General features: G+C 47.9%; 1 protein-coding gene across 2 annotated transcripts in view; it reads right to left on the bottom strand.

Moving 5' to 3' along the window:
* Positions 1-19,897, bottom strand: part of psd3l (pleckstrin and Sec7 domain containing 3, like) — a 505,495-nt gene that overhangs the window by 58,965 nt on the left and 426,633 nt on the right. The window lies entirely within an intron of this gene.

The following is a 19,897-nucleotide window of genomic DNA, read 5'->3' as shown; positions in this document are numbered from 1 at the left end:
AGGTGGGGGGGGGGGGGGGGGGGGGGGGGGGTCAGGAGGTGAATTACTCACTGTAGGATTCCTTGCCTTTGGTAAGCCACAGTATTACATGTGGCTAGTCCAGTACAGTTTCTGATCAATGGTAACCCCCAGGATGTTGATTGCGGGGGATTCAGCAATGGTAATGCCATTGTCGCATTAAAGGTAAATGAAAATCAAGCGTTGCAAAGGCCAGCTGGCATGGGACCCCCAGGTCGGGTGGCGTGGGTCCCCAAGGTCGGCCAGTTGGTGAAAGTGGGTGCTGGGGAAAAAAAGGTTGAAAAACACTGCCTTATATGACGAAAGGAATCAAAGATGGCATATGGGATGGAATTCCATGACAGTAAGTGCAAGGCGATACATTGCGGTTTAAAAAACACACAGCAAATATACTGTAACGAACTCCAATTGGCTTTATTGGTTGGACAATTGGAGTATGAGCTCCCTCAATGATAGCTCATTGAGGGGGCCCAAATAAGCACCTGTGTAGGCTTTGTGAGCCAGCAGTTGACTGGACTGCTAGCAGCACTGTTTGTAGCTGCTCCTGTAATATCGTTATTGTAAATAAATATTGGTGTGGTGACGGTACTCCTACCTCCTGTGGATTACTACATATACTTTGAATGGAAGCTGGCTTATTGCTGTGCAAGTATGGAGAGGGTGTGCGCACGCAAGCATTAAGCGGGACTTTAAAGGCAGCAAGTTAGCATTCACTCACAGGAGATGGGGGCAGCTGGCATTTATTACCAAAATCTAGCTGCCCTCTTTAATAGAACTGCTAGTTGACGTCAGAGGGCAGTTAAGAGTCAGCCTTGCTGGTGTGGGACTGGAATCACGTTCCAGATCAAGAAAGATGAGTAGGTTTCTTTCCCTAAAGCACATTAGTGAACCAATGGGCAATCTCACATCTCCACGGCACTTGTACTGACACCAGCTTTTTATTTCCAGACTATTAAAACTGGAAACCCTCTCTGAGTTGAAGGTTAATAAAGCAGTTTTTAAAAAATGTGGCACTCTTATGTTTTATTAATAAATGCATAGAAAACTGGAAGAAGTAACGAGGAGTCTATATAAAACCATAATATGAGCTCAAGGGTGCGATACAGATTCAGTGCATTATTGGACTCCACATTATAGCCAATATATTGGAGCTTTAAAGAAGATACAGTACAGATTCACTGGGTTGCTGTCGAGCATAGTACAATTGACCCTATCGCACGAGCGTTTGGTCAAACAAGTGACAGTATCGCCTGACAAACATCAGCCAAGCCACTGGAGATTCCGCAGTAGATGTAAAAAGTACAGGCATTTCATGTGAAATTTTCCCAATGTTTTCTGTCAAAAGCTCATCAAGAGGTGTGACAATTGAAAAGCTCTGATGTTTCTCCCGAGCTCATCTGAACACATCCACATTGAAATAATTTTTGACAGATGCAAATAGATAAATCCATGAAACAGGCTCCATGGGGAGAGAGAGGAAGACAGGGGTATTGATTCAATCAAATTCAAATTACACAGATTTAAATCTGAAAATAATATGAAATGATGTGCTGGGAAGGAATTGGACCTATAATTTCCCAAAGCTCTCCTCCACCTTTTCCACACCTCACAGCTGGGTCTGTTGGTATGATGAGGCAGCACCTCCTGTTCTGTTGCATCATGTGACTGCCTGGATAGCACAGGCTGAGCCAGATGGACATTGGTTTATCTTCATCCAGCAATTCTTACGTTCCTATTTAAAATGAACCTTTATATAACACTGCTTTGGCCTCCAATTTCTGGGTACCAGGCTTTAGGAAGAATCTGAAGATTGTAGGGAGGGTCCAGCGAAAGATTTACAAGTATGGCTCCAGGGATGGGTGAATTCAGCCCCATGGATAGGTGCATGAGAATTTGGGACTGTTCACCGCAGGAGAAGAGAAGGTTGACAGGAGATTTGATTGAAGTGCTCTAAATCATGAGGGGTCTGTACAAAGTGGATAGAGAGAAGCCGTTTCCATTGGCAGGGCCAAGACCCAGGAGACACAAGATGACCGGCAAAAGAAGTGAAGGTGTCCTGAGGACAAATGTTTTAAGTGATTAGAATGCAGGGAAAGCGTGGCGAAAACAGCGTCAATCGCAGCTTTCAAATGGGAATCGGATAAGCACCTGAAGAGAACAAAATAGCAGGCCAATGGGGGGAGTGGGCCGAGCCAAGCTGCTTTTGCACAGCCAGCACAGACACGATGGGCCAAACGGCCACCTTCTGTGCTGTAACTATGTCTACAAATTCAATGACAAGCAGCTCTGAAATACAAAACTACTAGATAGACGCACAAGACAAGGTCATCTGTATAACACGAGCAATGCACTGGTGGTGGCAGACAGTGCCTTATATTCTACTTATTCCAACTTGTAACAAACTAAATATAAGAGGAAAAATCTTAATAAACACCTATTTTCATACCCATACCATGGATTGTAAACATTTTTATGTCTAATGACTCCAGTGTTCCCACCTCAAAGTGAAGCTTAAGTTTGACGTTTGCTCATCTATTAAGATTGAATGGATCAGATATCTTACTTGGTCCGATGAATGAGTCACCTCAAACCGAGCACATCATGCCTTTTAGCAAGACAGTCACAGTATTAGCAGCAAGTTGTGGTTGCATGTGTGTGTACGTTTATGTACACATGTGTGGCTGCGCACATGTCTATATACAGGTGAATTCAGTGTGCAATGAGAGTATTTACGGGCATTCATATGCATGTTTATGATGGTATAAATATCTATACTTCACAAAGTTCCAAGTTCTCTAAAAGACAGGACAGTGTCCTCATTGCTGCTGGACAGAGAGGGTTCTAGCCTCTGATTTCAATAGAATGCCGAGTGACTAGGTTCTTTAATGTGTGAGTGGTCCGCTCCATCAGGGAACCCACTACACCATCAGGCCCTAGAGGAGAGTGGCCAGTGTGTTAATTGAATGCATCAAGGGTCTGCTACCTGTGGTTCCAGATTGCATGCGACTCATTAAGATTCATGTGCAGCTCCGGGAAACATAAAAAATAGGAGCAAGAGGAGGCCATTTGGCCCTTCAAGCCTGCTCCTCCATTCATTACGATCATGGATGATCATACAACTCAACAACTCATCCCTCTTTCCCCCGATATCCTTTGATCCCCTTCGCCCTAAGTGCTATATCTAACTGACCTTGATCCATCGAACCCATTTTCATGGCAATCAAATGTCTTTCTTCATTTAAATCACAGAATTATCAGAGAATTTACAGTGCGGAAGGAGGCCTTTCGGCCCATCGAGTTCGCACCAGCCCTTGGAAAGAGCACCCCACTCAAGCACACCCCCTTAGCCCTTTTGGACATGAAGGGCAATTTAGCATGGCCAACCCACCTTTGCACTGTGGGAGGAAACCGGAGCACCCAGAGGAAACCCACGCACACACGGGGAGAACGTGCAGACTCCACACGGATAGTGACCCAATCCGGGAATCGAACCTGGGACTCTGGAGCTGTGAAGCAACTGTGCTAACCACTATGCTACTGTTACATTTTTAAAATCACTACGCCGTGATTGCTTAAATAAGTTGACTATACGAAAGAGGTTTGTCCTGCTCTGCATGCTTTTAATTCAGACATGAACAGGCAATATTCATTATTTTCTAAAACTGACTAAATTAAATACATCATGTGAAAGAAGATTATATTTATAACGATATTTTCTTTACATTGGTTCATGACGCCGCTGGCAAGGGCAGCAGTTATGTTTCATCAGAGGTTCCCACCCCCAGATGAAGAAACAGTGACATAATTCCACAAGAAGGTGGTGCACGACTTGGAGGAGAACATGTAAATGCTGGTATTCCCAGGTGACTGGCACTCTGGCTCTTCTGGGTGAGAGGGTGGGGAGTTCACGGGTTCGGAAAGTGCTGTGGAAGGAACCGTGGCCAGTTGCTGCAACGCCTCGTTGGTGCACACCGCTGCCGCTTTGCATTAGTGGCGGAGGGACTGGCTATTTATGGTAGTGGGTGAAGTGCCAATCAAGAGGGCTGCCTTCTTCTGAATGGTGGCAAACCTCTGGAGTGTTGTTGGAGCTGCATTCATCCAGACAAGTGGAGAGTATCCCACAACACTCCAAACTTAAGCATTGAAGATGCTGGACAGGCTTCGCGGAGTCAGGAGGTTTAATCACTCACTCTAGAAGACCCAATGTCTGACCTGGTCTTGTAGCCATGCTATTTATAAGGCTGTTGCAGTTAAGCTTCTGGTCAATAGTGACACCCTGAATGTTAATGGCAATGCCATTGAATATCAAAGGGTGCTGGTTGGACAGAGTTTTGACAAAGAGTAAAAAAAAGACTCAGTACATTAGCTCTTTTCTCTCCCTACAAATGCTGGCAGACCGGCTGAGATTTTCCAGCATTTTCTCTCTCCTGGTTGGATCTTTTCTGGTTGCAGACACTCTCTGATTCTGGAACCCTTTGCTTCAAGGTTAATTTTGATCTGCTATGTACTGCTATCTCCTCAATCTGCTCTGCACAGATGTTGTTGAAACCAATGTGAAACCTCAATCCTAGCACCGGTAAACAATACGCAACAAGACAATTGGGGCCATACTCCATTATATCTCAGCCAACATGCTCAACTGCAGTTAAGAGACTGACATCAGCACTCATTTCTGTATCGGACCAGAAATAAAACAAAACTAATTTTATCTCCAGGATGCCACCTATTTGCATCTCATCTTATGCTTCCTAACAACTCTTCCATGACAACTTCCTGTGTCCATATTTAAATGGAAACTCCCTATGTAAACTTGCCACATTGGATTTAAATGTTCCCTGCAAGAGTGGTGCTATAAAGTCACCTTTGATGGGGAGGGTGCAATTACACTCTGACATATATTTATGACTTTGTAACGTTGTCTGATTTAGTTTCCCATGTGCTCTCCCGATTCAACCTGGTGTTCAGGTGAAGGGAGTCCTCCAACTCATTTTCTCCACAACTTATCTCAATTCCAAGTGTGCTAATGTTGGGGGGGGGGGGGGATTAACTTTTTATGGTTCCAGTCTAGAGTGAATCTGCAATGCTGCTACTCACTGGTCTTCAAAATATCACCCCATGAATCATTTTCTTGGGAAAAATTCAATGCCACAACAATTCTCAGTTACCCCCTCATTTCCTGTCAAGTATGCACCCATGGCATATTACCCATGCATCCTGGCATGACTTCCTCTTCACCACCCCAAATGCTCCAGCTTCCACCTCCACTCTGTGTAGAGGTCTCTAACTCATTCCCCAGCAAGAGAGAGCAAAAAATGATTTCAGAGACCCAACGAGAAAGCATGAGAGAATGAATGCAAACAGGTGGAGAGACAGCGAGCGGGGCACACACACTTAAGAAGGACACAATGATTAAAGACTGGAATGAAAAGAGACAGTTCCAAGAGGCATATGTTTTATTTTGTCTGTGAATAACATCACAGAACTGAATTTGAAGAACATTTTAACAGCCCTCTGGATTTATGAGGCTTGCTTATTAATCAATGTGGTTTTTAAACACAGCCTCATGTCCAAAAGTATATACAAAGAGCCTGAAGTGCTCAGGCACAATGAATGCTTCTTCAACATCAGTGATAAATTAAATAAAGAGACCCCCCCCCCACAAAAAAACACAAATTCCATTAGGCTAATTTTTACTCTACTGGTGCACTTTTCAGTGCAGAATATGAGGAATTAAATTTTACCATGCAATATTTAATAATTCACCTTCCTGAGGTAAAGGGTCCAGTGAAGCCATTGTCGGTCAGCAAACAATAATTAAATTCATATTTTCCAAGATAAACCATCACTCTGATGGAAACAATCACACTGCAGTCTTGTGCTATTTAGGAGGATCTAGCAAGAAATGCTTACCTAGCAACTTCACCAGAGATATAACTCCCTTGGGCTTTGGAGAGATCGTCAGATTTGAAAGCCAAGGGAGCAAGCGAACAACATAAGTATAATATGAACCTTGTGCTTGGAATATGGCTGTGATGAAGGTAGGAATTTCAGGTATATTGTTTTATAGGTATTTGGTGAAGTACGGGTTAAAAGCCTGGGTCAGTGTGCGTGACTGCTGCAATCATGTTTTCAAATAAATCCTTGTTTGAAAGGCAAGTATATTTTGGGATTCATTGTTCAATTAAACCATCGCAAGAAGCTTGGGATAATGCAGTTTTGCTTGGATTATGGGGATTCCCTGTGGAGGTAATTAGATTTCAGCTTGGTAAGATCATGTCATTGTTAGGTGGATCTAAGACATCAGGCATTTTTGCAGAAAGCAATTCAGTTGTGAGCTGACTGAAGCTGTGACCAGAAGTGAAGCAATTAGCTCTCGCTGCGGTTCAGTTCAGAAAGATTAACAGTATTTAAAGCAATGCAGACTTGTCTAAGAACAAGGGGAGCTGAACCAACTTCTGACAAAATACAACCAGAGTTTCTGCATGGGTCTGACAGCAGTCAGGTCTTGTCTTTAAAGCAGTGTCAAAAGATCTTTATTTCTCAAAGAACAACGAACAAGCATTCATGAGTGCTAATGGTTTGACAGTGGATTGAGAGCAGAGGGGCTGGATTCTCCGCCCCGCCGCACCACATTTCTGCTCTGCTATGCCGGCTTGCCAATGGGGTTTCCCAATGTGGGCCAGCCACACGCGATCGGGAAACCCCAGGGCAGCCAGCAAAACAGAGCAACCCACCGACGGAGAATCCAGTCCGAGATGTTTTTTTTCCCTTGTTGTTTAAGTGGGAATGAAGACAGCATTTAAGGGTATTGTATTCATTGTTTTGAGTAGTATTGTTGTAATGTTAAGGATATTTTAATACCGTGTTAGTAATAAAGTTTGTTTGAATATACCATATCCCTATTTCTTTGTGTAATCACTCCTGGAGAAAGGTATCCTTTAATTACAAAATTAAAGTAAACTATCGGGGTTTCTGTCCAGTATTAGCCACTGTTGGGGCCTGGTCTGGGATGGTAATAGTGGCAAAGCCTGTTTAATGCCCAACTGTCATTGCCCCAAGCATAGAAGGAATTAACTATAATATGGGACTGGATCCACATGCAGTGGGGTGCAGGTTCCTTTCCCTGATGGAGATTGGTGAACAAGTTAGGTTTAATGACAGTCTTGCTGCTTCCACAGTCACTTAATGGCCTGATTTATTGAACTAAATTACTGGACATGCCACGTTGGGACGTGAACGCATGACCTCTGGTTTGTTTGTGCGGTCTGGGTGACTTCAATCATAGCATAAGGTGAACTGTGCCAGATTTTACTTTGTTCAGCTCATACCCCAGAACAGATTAAAGCGAATGAAAATAAAATTGGGTGCAAGACATGATCAGCACTCCTGCCCTTTTGTCAAATACGCGCCCGTTGTGTGCTTTTAAGAGAGAACATTTCACCAACAGGACATTCCATGTGTTAAGAAGAAATATTTATAACTACTTATGTGGACTCCTGTAGATTTTTTCAAGGCTCAGCTACTAATCATCGTAACATTTCAGTCAGACCACACTGGGCAAAACTTCAAAACTTTCCAAAAATTACAGTGTGCTGGATCAGGCAAACCTCTGAATGAAGGTAGCCCCCCCCCCCCCCCCCCCCCCAACATCGGGAACTCTAGGAGACAAGGGGAAGACCCCCAACCCTCCAACACAGAGGGCCAACCTCACCCCCAACACCCAATGGTCAGGTCACCCCCCTCCATATCACACAGTCGGAATGGTGACCCAACACCGCCCCCCCTGGATCCTCACCGTCATCTCTCCCAGCACCCCCCCCCCCCCTCCCAAACAATGCAGGCACAATCCTCCCGCCCCACATAATGGAATCCCCCAAAGGGGTTCCCTCAAGGCCCCATCTCCTGGCTATACCAGGGGGCTCTGCCATAGCACTGCCCAGTCATATCCCTCACCATCCGGAGGCTCTACTCACCTCAGAGCCCCTGTGCGGTCATCACGACTGGTTTCAGTTTCTGGAAACCAGTGGTAATTCCCGTCAGCATGACCGTCATACTGGCGGCGAACATACGCCGAGCCTGAAAGTAAGGTGTCAATTTCAATTGATGCCAATCACCATCACACCCTCCCTGGGCACTAATCTGATTATGTTGCTGGCGGGGGGCATTCCGCGATCTCCTCTGTGCAAATGCCATAATGACCTTCTTGCGAGAGTTAGTGGCCATAAAGGGATTCATGTCTGTGGCAATCAGGGATAGTTAATTGCCCCCACCAGTTTCCAAACCTTGTTTTGTGGTCAGTTATTCAATCTCAAACTGTACTACACTTGCACTGGGAGGTGTACTATTGGCCTCAGTGCACCTGGGTTAAGGAATTGGACAGAATTTGCTCCGCAGAGATAAAGGCAACTGGCGTCGAGTGAGGGTCAGTTTCCACCTTGATACCGCCCCCCTCACCTTAATAATCCTCCACCCTTTGGTAGACTGACCAGCTTCACTCATCATTAATGATGGTACTCCAAGCTTTCAACACATGATGTGCCTCTCTGGGGGCAAAACAGACACGAGCACCTAAATGACGTGGACAGGAGTTTGTGTATCACCTTAAGTCATATTTTCCAGGCAGGCAGAGGGGAAGTTGCCAGGGTTCAACAAGACACATAGAAAACTGGAAACTGGCTGGTCCCACCTCCTGGCTATACCAGGGGGCTGTGCCAGAGCATTGCCCGGTCATATCCCTCGCCACCCAGAGGCTCTACTCACCTCAGAGCCCCTGTGTGGTAAGTGGAACAGGTGGAGATTGGGTGTGCACATCCATGTCCTTCTTCAGCAGAGTTTGTTAGTTTGCCTTTGTGTCCGACTGCAGTTGCCACTCTGAATTACAGTCAATAATCACTTCGACCTGAACATCCAATTAGAGTCCTTCTACTTCATCTATCAGCAGGAATGGCGTGAACGGCACAGTGGCACAGTGCCTCACAGTGCCAGGGACCCAGGTTCAATTCCGGCCTTGGGTGACATCTGTGTGGAGTTTGCACTTTCTCGCTGTGCCTGCATGGGTTTCCTCCGGATGCTCCGGTTTCCTCCCACAGTCCACGATGTGCAGGTTAGGTAGTTTGGCCATGCTAAATTGCCCCTTAGTGTCCAACGGTTAAGTGGGGTTATGGGGATAGGGTCAGTGCGGACCTGATTGGCCAAATGGCCTCCTTCTGCACTGTAGAGATTCAATGATCTACGAAGCACCACTGAAACATGCCAAAGCTAAACAAACTGACAAGAGCTGACCTACAGCTTCTGACCTTGAAAGTTGGTGCTGATTGTAAGTTGATGGCAAACACAAACATGTAGTTAAGGGGCATTTGCACTTTAAGCGGTAGGTCCAACAGCGCAGGAGGAAAAAAAATCAAGTACTTGTAAGTCTAAAAGGGAAAATCCCAAATTAGTGGGGCATTTCTCGTGGAAAAAAGAAAAGGGCTGCATTTGTACAATGTTTTTCACTGTAAACATTCCATCACACATCACAATCAATGCATTTTGATGTTGAAGTATAATCATTCTCAATAGGTGGGTAAACAATTATCAATCAGAAATTTCCCACAAGCAACAAACAGATGAACAATCAGTTAATCTGTTTTGGCAATATTAGCTTAGTGAGCCAGGACACTGGGAGAAAATATGATCCAAGCCATGGGGAGAACTTCCTGTTGTTCAAATAGTCCACGGGATCTTTACTGTTTACCTGCACAGGCAGATGGAGACTTGGCTGAACTGAAAAGACAGTAGCACTCCCTCAGCGCTGAATTCAAGTGGCTGCCGAGACTATGTGTTCAAATCCTTGGCAGTGGGTTTAGCCGAACAATCTCCCAACTGCTGAAGTGCAAATGACTGAGCCTGGTTGCATTAGTTTGACTTTCGTTTTCTTTCCCCCCAAGATTGAAAATCAAAAGTGAAATTTGAATTTGTAATCAGCCAACTCTCCCAAAAATGACCTTAACAGATAATCCCTCATGTCCAGCTCCCGACCCCTGGCCTGGTTCACAGGGACATATACTCTCTCCACATCTAATTCACAGAGACAAAGGTTGTTATTTCACACGGGTTTCTACATATGTGCAGATTGGCACACAGATGGCACACAGTATGTTGACTTTTGAAAGGGATCTGGCTAAGAATCAGATTAGAGAAGCTTTGTGAAACCAGGCTGAAACCTTGAACATGTTTCCCAGGTGACCAGCAAGATTTACTTTCCCAGATCAATAAAAATCTGAAAGTTGTTGAATTACTGAGGTGGCGCTTCATACTTGGGTGGATGTACTTGAAACAATTCTCCCGTCAGTTAGGAGAGAAAGCAACGCACGTTCAGCGAAAATATCAAAGCTTCCCAAACACTAATGCCTGAAGACAGAGAGCATAAAATTCACTGGTTAACGTTTGCTTAATCGCTATGGAGATTTCCATGGCAACAGAACAGTGAGTGATCTGTGCAATGGATTAGATGCTGTAAATTTAACATTACTTGGGATTGAAAGTGTAAATACAGATACCGGATTCACTGATCTGAGTAATGAATTCATAACGTACACACATAATCCCAAGACCTTCGAGAAAGTCCCTGCATTAGTTACAATGGCACAACATGACCACAATGACTAAGAAATCGACTGAAGGGTAGAAAGGGCTCAGGAAGTAATGTTCAGATAGGGAAGGGACAGCTTAGTGACTGGAATGTCCATGATGGTAATTTACATCAATAATTTGGACTCGGCAATGCAATAAAATTGGTAGCATTGGCAGATGATACCGTACCAGGAAAGGACTGGAATATGAATGTAGCAGCTGAGGAACTGGAGCAAGAGCAAGCAAAACAAATCATGGCAGAACAGCAAATGCAATTTAGCGCAGACTAATGTGAAGCGATGCTGCACGGCAAGGAAAAATGGAGAGTGTGTCTTCTTCGTGAATGGTGCTATGGGATGAGGGGAGGACAAGATTCCTTGGGGCCACCATCAAACCCATTCCACTGTCTAAGATACACAGTCCATCTTGCTGAGGTGCACAAGCCTGCTGCCGATATGTACAATTGAGAAATGGACGAGGATCAGTCACTCAAAAAGTGCAACAAGACTAGGCCCTGCTCAAGATTAATTTCGGAAACCCAGTGAGTTTAATAAAAGAAGTGACACCAGATTTGGTGAAAGCTAAAGAATGCGGTGTGACAAATCTGTACATGCCGACAAATTTTACACTTGGGTGGCAAGTACTGCCCCACGAGTACTTTCTTTGGACATCGTTCAGAACATGTTGTGATCAAACATAGTGAAAATTCAATCAAGGGTTTTAAGATTTTTTAAGACGACAAGCTAATGATCAAGTGTTTTCTGTAACACACAAATTGGAAACGCACTTGCTGGAAAATTAATACAGAATCGGATGTGATTGCGTCAGATTTTGCAAAATTCAATAACGCATTAGAACTGACAAATGTGGCTTTTCACTGTGCAGGCGTTGAGGTTTTGAGTCTGTTAAAAATTAATAAGCAGTTTAGTGATCAAGGATAGTGTATTAATGGAGAATAATTGTTCCCATCATGTCAGACGTCACCTCACGTCTGATCAAAGTATCAGATCAAGGGCGAAATTCTCCGCAAATGCGGAGAATCATAAAGGCTGCAGTGGGACAAGCCATGACCCACAGCAGCCTTCACGCCCACCTCCGGGGCCGATTCTCCCCCCCGAGCGGGGCTAGGAGCGCGGCCCCGTGCGTCACGGCGGCTGACGGGGCAGATGACGTCGGCCACGCATGCGCAGGTTGGACAACGCCAACACGCGCATGCGCAGTTGGCGTCTTTTCCCTCAGCCGCCCCGCAAGACGTGGCGGCTTGATCTTGCGGAGCGGCGGAGGGAAAAGAGTGCGTCCATTACGAACGCATGGCCTGCAATCGGTGGTACTGCCGTGCCAATCGGGCCCCCAGATGCCCCAAACGGGCATATGGCGCCCGTTTCACGACGGCAGCGAGCAGGTGTGTTTGCTGCCGTGTTGAAACGGGCGTGAAGGCCCGGCCGCTCGGCCTCGGAGAATTCGAGGATTCGTGGTGTGGGTCGGGTGTGTTGGGGGGAGAATAGCGGGAGGGCGTGAAAAATGTCAGGAGGCCCTCCCGCTATTCTCCCACCCGGCGTGGGGGGTGGAGAATCGCGCCCCACAGCTTTGGGAAAGCAATAATTTCTACATTAACAACATGGACAAGTGGGTATGAATTAGGGATTAGACCGTTGTCCATTTTGGAAAAGACAAAAAGAAATTGGATTTATGCAACGTCTCATGATATCCTTCAGAAACAGCCCATAAAGAAATTAATTAATTAATTTAACATGCTGACAATGAGAGTTAGCCGCCCATTTTGTGTTGTATGTTGGATTTGGACTTCAACCCATAACATTCTGACTCAAGGGGCAGGACTTTCCAGTCGGGTCCACCCAGAGGCCAGAAATTCCCACCCGAGGGCAACAGACCTTTAAATGCTCCGCCAAATATCCCGTACCGGCTGCAATGATTCCCGCGGCAGGGGGGGACCAGAAACTTTATCCAAGATGTTTTGTTTTACCAGATTGAGGCCACATTAGTGTCATTCTGTAGAAACCGGGGGGCGGAATTCTCTGATGATGGGGCTAAAACCCCACGTCCACGAGAAAACAGGCGCGAATCACTCTGGGCTTTCGTGGAGAAAGTCCAGAGTGATTCTCTGTTTTGAAGGGGGTTAGCAGGGACCCGGAGTAGTCCTCGCAGCTCCTGCCGATACGGGGCCCTGCACTTCCGGCTGCGGGTCCGTGTAAGCACGTGGCGGCCGCCTGTGGCGGCAGCAGCCCGCGCATCATGGCGGATCCACACACCGGGCCAGCCCTGTAAATATAGGCCCCCCCCTCAGATCACGTGCGCCCGCCAATCAGTGGCCCCCGATCAAGTGCCTGGCCGTCCTGGAGGCCCCCCCCCCCGTGACGGATCCCTGCACCCCCCACTAGGGCGGCCGCAGTTTGGGTCTGCAGTCGCCACTCCCAGCTCCCGCCGTGTGGAACCATGAGTGAACCACGCCGGCGGGAACTCGGCCAGTTGTCGGCGGAGAATCGCTGCGGAAGCCTCTTTCAACGGCCCCTGACCGGCGCCCCGTCGACCGCCAAGGCGCGACTGGCGGCGATTCTCCGCCCCTGCGCCAAGCGTGATTTCAATGCGGAGGCTCGGAGAATCCCGTCCCAGGTCTTCCCCAGTCGTCAGCCAAAGTAAATCCATCAGAATTACTTCAGGCCTGTGAGAGATATGTACATCTGGAGCCTACAACATTAACAAAACCCTGCAAAGATGACATCTTTAGCTTAACGAACCATCCAAACCATGCCTTACATATAGAGTTTTGTGAAATGGACTCCAGGTCTAAATGAGAGAGTGGGACAGAGAACATAGAACATTACAGCGCAGTACAGGCCCTTCGGCCCTCGATGTTGCACCGACCTGTGAAACCCCTCTGAAGCCCATCTACACTATTCCCTTATCGTCCATATGTAAAGAGAGTTAGGCTAAGGAGGTGGATTTTGAGGAGAGGAGTGATTGAGGGACGGCACTATGGTGGGGTCAAGGGAGTAGTGTAGTGATGATGGTGCGGTGGTAATGTCACTGGTCTAGTGATCTGGAGGCCCGGGTTCAAATCCCACATGGTGGCTGTTGGAATTCAAATTAATCATCTGGAATTAAAAGCTCGTCTCGGTAATGGTGACCATGAAGCTATCAAATCCATCTGGTTCACTAATGTTCTCTGGGGACGGAGATCTGCTGTGCCGAAGTGGTGCGGCCTACAAGTGACTCCAGGCCCTCCGAAATGGTCCAGCAAGCCACTCAGTTCAAGGGAAATTAGGAATGGGCAACAAATGTCGGGCCTCGCTAGCGATGCTCACATTCCACAAAAGGATAAATAAAAGAGGAACCAATGAAGACCAGGATGATGGCGAGTGCAACTTATTTTGGGTCAGGGCACAGTAGCAGAGCTGACTACAAGTTGGAGTTTACAGAGAGTGGAGGACAGAGAGTGTCAGCAAGGGCAGCCTGGAGTGTTCAGGTGTGCGGGTAGCAAAGGTTTGGGTGGTGGAGTGGCTGAACAAAAAGAGGAGGCGGGGAAAGTTGGGAGTAATTAGTCTCAGTGATGGACAGGGTATAATGGTTAAACTACCAGCTTTCTTCAGTACACTGGTGCACTGTGACTGCTGGGTCAGCAGATTGTAAGCTCAAGCTCAACCTTTGGGGCAGCACGGTAGCATGGTGGTTAGCATAAATGCTTCACAGCTCCAGGGTCCCAGGTTCGGTTCCCGGCTGGGTCACTGTCTGTGCGGAGTCTGCACGTCCTCCCTGTGTGTGCGTGGGTTTCCTCCGGGTGCTCCGGTTTCCTCCCACAGTCCAAAGATGTGCGGGTTAGGTGGATTGGCCATGCTAAATTGCCCGTAGTGTCCTAAAAAGTAAGGTTAAGGGGGGGGGGTTTGTTGGGTTACGGGTATAGGGTGGATACGTGGGTTTGAGTAGGGTGATCATTTGCTCGGCACAACATCGAGGGCTGAAGGGCCTGTTTCTGTGCTGTACTGTTCTATGTTCTTAGCACAGTGCAAAAGGTATTTGTCACACATTGGGGGCGCGATTCTCCCAAACAGGGAGAAATCGTAAGGCTGGCGTCAAAAACGGGCGGGTTTGACGCCAGCCTCCCCCTCCCCGACCGGGACCCGATTCTGGTCCCCGGTCGGGGCTAGTGTGCCGCGGCCGTGAACTCCGGCATCGCGGGCTTAACGAATTTCGTTAAGGGGGACCAGCTGCCAGAGTTTGCGCCGGCTGACGCGTCACATGACGTCAGCCGCGCATGCGCGGATTGGAAGACTCCAACCCGCGCATGCGCGGGCCGGGATGCCCCTCAGCAGCCCCGCGAAGTGATACAGCGGGGCGGCGGAAGGACAAAGAGTGCGCGGGAATCGGACCCGCTGCCCGCGATCGGTGCCCACCAATCGCGGGCCCATGGTATCCTTGGCACGGCCGTGGTACTGCCGTGCCAATCGGTGCCATGGTTGCCAAGATCTGGACTTTACGGCCGTTTTTACGAACGGCCAGACCAGGTGTGTTTGCCGTTCGTAAAAACGGCCGTAAAGGGCTTGGAATTTGGCCCATCGGCCAGCTGAGAATCGCTGCTGGCCGTAAAAAAACGGCGGCAGCGATTCGTGTCGGGAGTTGGGCGTGGGGGGGTGGAGAATAGCGGCAGGGCGTCGGACTAGCGTGGCCGTAAAAATTTACGACCCCTGCTATTCTCCGCACCGTCGTGAGTGCGGAGAATTGCGCCCTGGGTTTGGGATGTTACCTTACACTGAGGCCTTACACTGAAACTCGATGGGCCAAATGGCCTCCTTCTGCTCTGTAAATTCTATGATTCTATTTAGATCTAGATTTCACAACGTCTGCAGCCAGTTTTGTTTTCAGTCCTCACTGCAAACTCTGCTCCTTTCCCACCAACTCCATCCCCTCCCTGGCTGCAACAGACTGCCGACAACCTTGGTGTTATATATGACTTCAATATGAGCTTCTGACCCCACATTCTCACCATAGACCACTTATTCCCATCTCCAATTCCTCACCTGATTTCTCCCCACCTTAGCAGAATAGCTACTGAAAGGGCAGCACAGTGGCGCAGTGGTAGCACTGCAGTCTCACGGCGCTGAGGTCCCAGGTTTGATCCCGGCTCTGGGTCACTGTCCGTGTGGAGTTTGCACATTCTACCCGTGTTTGCGTGGGTTTCGCCCCCACAACCCAGAGATGTGCAAGGTAGGTGGATTGAACACGCTAAATTGCTCCTTAATTGGAAAAAATTAATTGGGTACTCTAAATTTAAAAAAAAGAATAGCTACCGAAACTCCCCATGATGCCCTTTATTGCCTCCGGACTTGATTTGTCCAATGTATTCCCAGCTGGTCCCCCACATTCTACCTTTCAAGGTAGAAAGCAAGGTACGGATGCCAAGTGTTTTGGGGAATAAATACAAAAACTTGCAGCCCAGGCTGCTGATGGCAGTCACCACCGGTAGGGTGATTAAAATCAGGTATGCTCAACAGCACCGAATTGGAGGAGTGGCGATATCCCTGAAGCTTGTGGAGCTGGAGAGGTTGGGAAATTTGGAAGGGGAAAGGCCATGATGTGATTTGAAAACAGAGGTGAGAATTTTAAGATCGAAGCCTTGCTCAACCAGGTGCCAATGTTGAAGCAGACAACCCCAGAATCCCTACAGTGTATGATAGGAATCGACTATTTCCTGATAGATCTGATAGGTAAAAGGCTATTTAGTGTAAATATTAAGCCCCAGTTTTAATACCCATTTTAAACTGAGGATTTCAGCACATAACCGGAGGTCATGATAAAACACATAGCTTCAACAGGGACACAGCAAGACTGACACATGCATAAACTCATTGGAAATTAAAACAACATTTTTACTAAGCAAAGATGAAAAAGCTATTGTTCTAACAAACATATTTTCAAAGACAGTTTGACATTAAGACATGAGCTGTACCAGTAATCTGATTAAGGACGAAGCAGGCACCATAGCAACATGAAGGCACTATTGTTCATAATGTGGATAAAGCGAAGTCAGCAGAAAACCAGTAGAAACTCGTCTTGATTATTGCACAGAATCGCATTCCATAACGTACACAAATATTCAAACATGAAACATTCAGAACTTATGTTGGTCCGTATGGCCATCTTTATTCTGGGATCATCCTATACTTTGACCTATTTGCTATCTCTATTTTTCATATTTTCACTTTTGCATTCTAACTCTTGAAGTAAATGCAAGCTGTTTTGCCATATATTTTGAAAGTTAAATTGTGTACAAGTTACTTCTCTTTAAGTCCTTTTGCTAGCCGGACTTTATTGAGAATAGATGTATGTTTCTCCTAATTGTGATCAAATAGAGGCAATAAAGACTCTTGTTTGCATCCGAGAAATTTAACTCAAATTTCTACTGAGTTTTAGTGTCGCAAGACCTCAGCAATTCCGCATGGTAGATCTCATCAGTGTAGAAGGAGGCCATTCAGCCCATCACGTCTGCGCCAACCCTCTGAAAGAGCACCTTACCTAGACCCACTCCGCCGCTCTATTCCCATAACTCCACCCAACCTGCACATCCATAGGCACTAAGGGACAATTCGTACCATGGCCAATCCACCTAACCTGCACTTCTTTGGATTTTGGGAGGAAACCGGAGCATCCAGAAGAAACCCACACACACAGGGGGAGAACGTGCAAGCTCCACAAAGACAGTCATCTGAAGCCGCATTTGAACCCAAGTCCCTGGCACTGCGAGGCAGCACTGCTAACCACTCTGCTACCAATGTAAGTGGACAAGCAGCAAGGTGAACGGGGCTTGATGCGAGTCAGGTAATGGGCAGCAGAATTTGGATGGCATCAAGCTTATGAAGGATAGCTACCAACCCACTGCCTGTTTTTCAGCCGCGGGGGTAGCGGATTTACCGACTCCGCTGTTGTCAACGGGATTTCCTGGCGACTGCACCCCTCACTGCCGAGAAACTCGAGCGCCGGCGTGGGACTGGAATATCCCACCGGCGTGAACAGCCGGTAAATTCCGTCCTATAGCTTCAGTCCTTCAGCGATTTAAGTGGAGAAAATTTCTGCTCATTCTGTAGAGGAAATAAGACACCCAATCTGACAATTTAGAGATAGCAATGAGGCAGTGGTGAGTTAGAGCTTTGTCCCATCAGCAGACAAGCGGCATTATTGTGTTTGATGTTTCTAGATGATATCACTGAGGAGTGTGATTTAGAAGGGCCCCAAAGATAGACCCTTGGAAAACACCAGAGGTGATGCTATGAGAATGGGAAGAGAAATCACTATAATTGATTCTCTGGCTATAATTAGAGAGCTAAGAATGGAAACAGTACATTGAGCTGGAAGATGGTGGAGAGTAATTGAATGAGGATGGTGTGATGAACTGTGCTAAAGGCCTCAGACAGATCGAGGAAAACAGGGAAGGAGAGATTATCTTAGACAGAGTCACACAAGATGCCATTTTGAGTTTCTTAGGAGCCATTTCAGTACTATGTTGGAAGCAGAAACCTGATTGAAGGAAATCAAACATGGGAGTTCTGGAAAGATAAGCACAAATTTGGGAGGCAACAACGGGCGGGATTCTCCCCTACCCGGCGGGGCGGGGGGTCCCGGCGTAGCGGAGTGGTGCCAACCACTCCGGCGTCGGGCCTCCCCAAAGGTGCGGAATTCTCCACACCTTTAGGGGCCAAGCCCTCACATTGAGGGGCTAGGCCCGTGCCGGAGTGTTTGGCACCACGCCGACTGGCACCAAAACCGGCCCCCAAAGCCTTTGATGCCCGCCGCCGGGGATGGCCGAAAGGCCTTCGCCGGTACGCGCATGCACCGGTGCGTCAGCTACCGCTGACGTCACCACCGGCGCAGGCACGCTGGGGGATTCTCTTCCGCCTCCGCCATGGTGGAGGCCGTGGTGGCGGCGGATGAAAAAGAGTGCCCCCACGGCACTGGCCCGCCCGCCGATCGGTGTGCCCCGATCGCGGGCCTTGCCACCGTGAGGGCACCCCCCGGGGTCCGATCGCCCCGCGCCCCCCCCGGTCCCCGGGGGCCTGCTCGCGCCGCCGATCCCGCCGCCACCAGAGGTGGTTCAAACCACGGCGGCGGGATTGGCCTCTCAGCGTCGGGACTTCGGTCCATCGCGGGCCGGAGAATCACCGCAGGGGGCTCACCGATCGGTGCGGAGGGCACGCCGATCAGCGGGGCGTGATTCCCGCCCACGCCAGTTCCCGGGTTGCGGAGCATTTCTGCCACGGCGGGGGCGGGATTTTCGCCGGCCCCGGGCAATTCTCCGACCCTGCCGGGGGTCAGAGAATTTCACCCAACATCTCCAAGAACGTTTGGGGGAATTGTGTGTGGGGGTGGGGGTGAGAAAGAGAGATAGGTTGGACATGGGCCTTTCGTTTGCAAGGATGCAGGGATCAAAGGTTGCATTCTTTTTTGAGAGGAGATGACCGCAGATTTGTAGGAGAGGGACGGTACCCCGGGAGAGAGAATCATGAAGAACATGGGAGCCAATGAACAAAGTTGGATGGTCAGTGATTGAGTGGGACTGAGGTTGAGAGCAGGAGGTGGAATCATGAGCAAGATGAGCTTGGAGGGGGCAAGAGATAAAAGAGGAGAGAAATTAGAGAAAAGTTCCAGTCCAGTACTAGGGCTGGGAGTAGCCAGATAGGAAGATTGGCCTAATGGGCTAAGTGAAAGGAGGGATGCGGCAGAGGCAGATAATCAAACGGTCTCAATCTTAGTGACATTAAGTCCAGGAGCTCGACGCACGTATTGTTGGAGGTGAGGGTGGAGACAGGAGAAGGGTTTAAGACAACTGCTTGGAGTAGAGAAAGAAAAGCACTCCGGGGTTATCTTTGAACTCCAGGATAATCCTAGAATAGTGAAGAGTGTTGGCAGACGAGAACGGGGCCTATTTGTATTCTATGTGGTTCAGCCAGTTCTGTAATGAAGGGCCAAAGCCTGTTGTCTGCCATATCCATCAAGTCGGTGTCCCTTGGACTTAAGGGAGCAGTGATGAGGCAAGTCCAGGGTATATGAAAGAGCCAGTAATGGCTTTAATGGGGTTTAGCACATCAAATGCAGCAAGTAGATAAAGAGGAAGTAAGGGGGGGGGGGGGGGGTCACACAGCACAAAGTTAGTACAAACCCAGTGTCAGCGTTAAAAAGGTGCCACCAACCGGAGGAAACTGACACAGAAACCAAAGTCCAATGGAGGTTTCCTATCTAAAGATATCTGGCTGGCAAG

The sequence above is a fragment of the Scyliorhinus canicula genome, chromosome 3 (genome assembly GCF_902713615.1).
Source record: "Scyliorhinus canicula chromosome 3, sScyCan1.1, whole genome shotgun sequence".
Classification (NCBI taxonomy): domain Eukaryota; kingdom Metazoa; phylum Chordata; class Chondrichthyes; order Carcharhiniformes; family Scyliorhinidae; genus Scyliorhinus; species Scyliorhinus canicula.
The sequence above is the reverse complement of the archived record's forward strand: the minus strand, read 5'-3'. Positions and strand labels throughout refer to the sequence as shown.